We start from the raw sequence: 5,927 nt of genomic DNA, 5'->3' as shown, positions 1-5,927 counted from the left end.
CAAAGTGTCCTTGACTTTTAAAGCAAATCGTTAAGCTATATGTATAACTACTGATTTCATTACTTCTGTTCTCTGTTCAATGGCTACTTTTTCTTACTGTAGCTTGCTCAGTTAAAGAACTGTTGTATTCTGAAGTTCTCTTTGAAGGTATACTGTTCCCGGCCGTATTTCGGTAAAATACAGGCGATCGTAATTTCTACCCTACTTCAACTTTTACGGGTTGGTGACCGTAATATCACTCCTTTACGTCAATATATCAGTTTTTAAAACTGTAAATGCCTGGCAGTAATTCTATGACTTTACTGTTTTTTACGGCAAATTTAAAGCGAGAATAATTGGTCATTTTTATTTTACCACCTGAATTTGAGTCTGTTTCAAAATGTCGTGTTCAGAGGTGCACCAATTAACCATAAAGCTGTGTAATATTAAATAGTGCATAAGTTATGCCAGAATGTCTTAAATTCATGCATAACAACGTTACGACTAGTAATTGCTCGGTTGCATAGTTTAATGTTCCTTGTTACTGAAAGTTTTATCAAAGCTCCTTTCGGATTTAAATCTTTTTCCTGAACTTTTATTAAAGTATTTAATTTGTTGAATAATTGTTACCGTATATTGCGACCTCACTTGACTACTTATCTATATTCGTATTTTTAAGTCGGTAATTCTTGTTTAAATTTTTTAAAGTAATTTTTTTTTAAACTAATTTTATTCATTACTCTTTAATTTATCTAAAAAAATTAAAAGTTGATTTTATGAATTTAGTGGGATATGAAAGTAATTTTGAATCAAATATTTTAATAGCCCAGTTAGATGTAACTTAAGAATATTGCTAGTTGAGCATCATTAATTAGTATTAGAAGCGCTATTTTCCCTTAAGGTAAAGATTAGTCCATTGAAAATCTAGTTTTACTATAAGCTGTAAGGTTCCTGATTGCTTCGAAAATCTGTTACAAAATGCTACTTGTTCCTGATTGCTTCAGAAATCTGGTTTTACTATAGGCCATTGGTTCCTTATTTTTTTCCCCGATTTCTGCTCATCTAGCTAAGTGTTAAAAATTTGCTTTAAAAAAAAGGGGGGGGGGAATTCTGGAGTGAATTTTAAAGGGCATTTAGTTTCAAAATCTGACATTGAGTTATACGAACGATATCACTTGTCTCTTAACCCGTAAAAGATAACAATTTAGGCTAAAATTACGATCGCCCGTATTTTACCGAAATACGGCTGAGAATATATTTTCACTTAGTTTCAGATTAAAATTCGGTGTACAGTGGCCACAAATGAATTTGTTTGCGCATAAAAATACTAGTCTCATCCATGATCAGTATTCACTGCAACTTGGTATCAAAATTTATAAGCAGAATGTTTTAATAAATTATTTTGAGACCAACTATGGGCGAACATGAAATAAAGACTAGTTTAATCCTAGAAAATTAGCTTTTATAATGGCTGGTGTAAATTCTCGTTGGGTTAACTATTTTAGATTAGCATTTTTAACAGCTGGTGTTGAATCTCGTTGTGCTTTTTAATCATTTTAAATTAGTATTTATAACGGCTGGTGTAAAATCTCGTTGGGGTTTTTTAATTATTTTAGATTAGCTTATTTTTCTCAGTTAATTCTCTAGTTTATATAATAGTCCATCAAATGAGGTTAAGTTAGATAAGGATAGTTTCTTCCGTTACTATCATAATTTAGGCGTTTCTAAAGTTACCATCATTAAAATAAGTGTCGATGCGATCTTGGTTAAGGTTTATAAGGTACTGATTATCAAACAACGTGAATAGAAGAGAATGACTAACACCACGCAAATATTTAACTGTTTTACTGGCAGTTAATCTTAAACCAGCAAATCTTAGACTGACTTTTTTTTACAACGAGTCAAGACCACAGACACTAGTATTGTTTCAACAGATTTCAAAGACCGTATTCTGCAGTCTTTCTCTTACCTTTTTCCCTTTAGTTTGGTTACCAAAAAACCTGAATGAAAAGATTTTGATTTATTACTAGGTATGTTTAAACCTTTCAGATGCTGACAGTACTAGGAGTCTTGCTCTTCTACCGAACACATCCTGGCAAAATATCTTCTAAATCGGCAAAATATCTTCAAAATTGGCAAATGATCTTCAAAATTGGCAAATGATCTTCAAAATTGGCAAATGATCTTCAAAATTGCAAATGATCTTCAAAATTGGCAAATCTTGGAAAGCTTAAGAATCAGCTAATTATCTTCAAAATCAATGGTAAGTATTCACTCTCAAAGGCATGCTTTGTTTACATATTTTTACTATATGTATTCACATTTTTGTGGTCTAACATTGTGATAATCTTGCATTGTTTAAAGTTAACAATTTCTTCACAAATTTCTCTAGGTATAAGTGATAATTTTACTTGGTTTAAAGTTAGCTAGTTTTATATTTGAATGTGGTCAGACTTGTTTTGGAGAGTCTAGTTATATTATTTGTATGTCTGTAGTTTGTGACAATTCTACCAAGTTCGCTAGTTTTACTTGTATAACTGATCTAACATTGAGTAATAATTACTTGGTTTGAAATTAGCTATTTTATTTGTATGACTTCACTTGCAATAATTTTACTTCGTTTAAAGTTGGTTAGTTTTATTTGCATGATTGGGAACCATTAAAACTATCTTTTAGTTTTCCTAGATATTGATATCAAATTTTTCTTTCAGGTGGCAATTGGTATTGCAGCGTATGGTATTGAAACTTATCCATCTGGCCACATACCAGTTAACGTCATTTACTAAGGATTCTGTGGAATGCTAACGAAACCACCTAAGTAGTTTTTAAAACATTTGAAGACAAACTACGGACATCGGTTCTGTGAATTCCTTCATATGCGAGTCATTTTACACATAATGGACCTGGCAAATGACCGAATACTTCAAATTACTTCACAAATGTGGAAATGTATGGGAGCTATTTTTTGAGTCTGCAAATGGTTGAAGATTAACCAGGACAGTACGCTGAAACTGGTTGTTGCCCCTGGACGCCCTACATAGACCGTATCAACCATATTCCTGGGCCTTCTAGTGATTGAATATTCTACCAGGACAGAGCGGCTCTTTATCAACCAAACTTTGCGCTTTAATTATGACATTTTATTTGTGCTTTCGAATTAGAATTTTTCACTTAAAATATTTTGCTAGAGCCAACTTTGAATCGATAAAATTTTCAAAATGTATTTAGTAAATTTACAAGTGTAGCGAATGTTGCTTGTTTTATATATATTTTTTACATAAAGATTTAAAAAATTATTTGTGAAACTGTAATACCATATTTCCAATCTGAGCAATGATTCAATGTTGTTGAAGAAAAGATTTTATAGACCTGAATATTTTTTTCAATTTTCCAACTAGTAATTTTTTTCAATAATTTAGTTTTAAGTTGTATAGAGTTCTGCAATTTCATGCATTTCTATTTTCAATAAGTCTGTTTCTCAATTTTATTTAAAATCTGTATGGATCTGTCTTATTTCAGTATTGTTTTTACAGTTGAAACTGTAAATTAAAGTTCAGATCTAAAAGCAGTAAATTATTGAGTTTTAATATTTTCTACTTTAGGTGATTTCTCTCTTCACTGTTAGTTGGATTTTAAGTAAAAGCTATTAAGTATTGAGTAATATATTGTGAAATTTGTTTGGTACTTGAAGGTTATGGACCTTTTAATATTTGTTTGTGGGGTATTTATCTAATTTTGGAAAGTCAAATTCTGTCAAGAAGCATATTCGATCTTTGTTATAGATAAAAAAGCTTCAAGAGAAAAATAATTTAGAATAGATTTTTTTCAATTCCATTGGTATTTTTATATTTAATAAACTAAGTTGCTTTTAGATTCAACTAAACTAAGGTGTTTTGAAGTTGCTAGTGTATTTACTTATCCTTGAAAAACTAATTCTAGAAGGAAAGTATGAAATGTCATCTTGGACATACTGGCTAAGCTTTGCATGAAACTTTAAAGGACACTAAAATTTATGGTAAAAGCACTGAAATTTACCAATTTTCTCAAGTGTTGAGAAAAGGGTAGAGATTTTTCCACTGTTTGGGAAATGCAACTGATGGTATACCTTATACTACTTAACAAGGTTGATCTCTATACGTATACAGTGACGTTGACACAGACAACCTGCATGCTCTGCCAGAGAAGTTTAACTTGGGTGAAGGTGTATAAGGATTGTCAGTCTTCAAGCGTAAAGTTGATGCAGTGAGGTGTGGGGACCAGTCTTTAGGCTTTAATCTTAGCGCTCTATAACAAAATTGGTGGATGTTAAAAAGGGAAAAGTGTCTGATGCTACATGACACATTTGGAAGTCTCATGTCTGTTGCATAAATTGAAAATGAAAGTGACAGAGTATGAGTTACTTAAAGATGGACGTAAACCACCAGCGAAACTTGGTTTGCTTTTCGATGGGTTTAACCCCCTTTAAACAGGGTGGGGATTTTCCTGGAGGGGATCCTCCCACCCCTCGATTTGTGGTATCTGTTGAGAGAGGCAAAGACAGGCACTGAAAGGTAATCTACAATAATTTTTTACGGTAGCTTCCGAAATGAACTGGAGGTGAGGTATTAGTGCCTGGCATATTCGACTTCTTGCCTCTAGGCCCTGATAGACAAAAACGGCTTGGTGTGGCGTCTTAATTAGAGAAACTGCAAGCACCATATAGGTTTCGCTTAATGTTTTTCGAAGTATGTAGGATTGACTTGTTGTTCGTCAGGGTTGGGAAGGAGTTAAGGTATATAGGTGTTGGGGGTCATATGAAATGATCTACGGGCTGTAAGTGAGCCAGAGTGCGTCCCTGACCGTAAGGGCCAAGCAATCTGCAACCTGAAATGTAGTGAGGCAATATAAAAAACCTGTCGCTTCTCGTGTCCCACTATTGACCGTTGGACGTGTTCGAGGAACACTGGGTTCTAGTGTTAACTTTAACCTGATAGTTGTATTGACAAGAAGCATTAGTGTGATTTAAGAAAATTTGTCCAGAGGCTGTGTTGTAGGTACTGCAACAAATAGACAAATTAAGGAGCAACTCTAGCAGATTGGCGTCAGTATGAATAGAGTGGAGGTCAGCACAAAATAGAATTTTTGAAATAGATCCGAAGGGGACTGTGCAAAATAATTTAAAAAAAAAAAAAAAAAAACAGGAACAGGAAACTAAAACCAATGCACACGTAAAGTTTGGTTCATCTAGGTATTACCATTTTGGAACTGGTGACGACAAGGTCATTTATTTCTATGACCGCAATGACGGAATGCCATTTGCTTAACAATTCCTATCCTGAGGTATTTATAGTTTTATCAATCTTATTTAATATATTTATTACCATTTCATTACATCTAATAATGGCTCGTGTAAATTCACATGACTTCCTATGCACCCTTTCCTTACATTACATCTTCCTCAGCTTCACTGGGTTCATCTTGGTTCACAGAAATATGCAATTTTCTTTCATCTCCTCTGATCCATGTTGTACAGCATAAATATCATCCTTCACCAGCAGCAAATCCCTATGCAAGTTAATAAAATAAAAAATATTGTTCTTATCTTTAGATTACTTCAGGCTTATTCACCAGATAGGTAGCAAGCCTAAAGGCTGCTTTTGTGCCTTGCAACGTCGTTAAATAAGTCATTGTTTCTTTAACTGATAACACGGACAATTCGTGGCTTTGACAACCAAATGTGCCAGTTTATAAGCAAATCATTTGTGTCTGCAGGCCTTGCTCAACTTCATGGTCACAACGTAAATCAATGTTTACAACACAGCTTGGTTGTGTTCAGATCCCAGGGTGATCATCCATTAAGATAAATTAAGCGAGAATAATGAGAATATCAAAATTTTTTCGAGTATGAACGATTTATCTAAACGTTGTGGGTGAAATGATATACTTCAAAAGACAAAGTTACTAGTTTG

General features: G+C 33.3%; 1 long non-coding RNA gene across 2 annotated transcripts in view; it reads left to right on the top strand.

Moving 5' to 3' along the window:
• LOC137635841 (uncharacterized) overlaps positions 1-3,881 on the top strand; it is a 4,243-nt gene extending 362 nt beyond the window's left edge. For both annotated transcript variants that reach the window (XR_011042802.1, XR_011042801.1), the window contains exons 2-3: positions 2,029-2,242; positions 2,691-3,881. This is a non-coding gene — a long non-coding RNA (uncharacterized lncRNA). The remainder of the gene's footprint in view (positions 1-2,028; positions 2,243-2,690) is intronic.
• The last annotated feature ends 2,046 nt before the right edge of the window (positions 3,882-5,927 follow it).

Source organism: Palaemon carinicauda, unplaced genomic scaffold (assembly GCF_036898095.1).
Source record: "Palaemon carinicauda isolate YSFRI2023 unplaced genomic scaffold, ASM3689809v2 scaffold184, whole genome shotgun sequence".
In the NCBI taxonomy this organism is placed as follows: Eukaryota; Metazoa; Arthropoda; class Malacostraca; order Decapoda; family Palaemonidae; genus Palaemon; species Palaemon carinicauda.
This window is presented reverse-complemented; position numbering and strand designations above follow the sequence as displayed.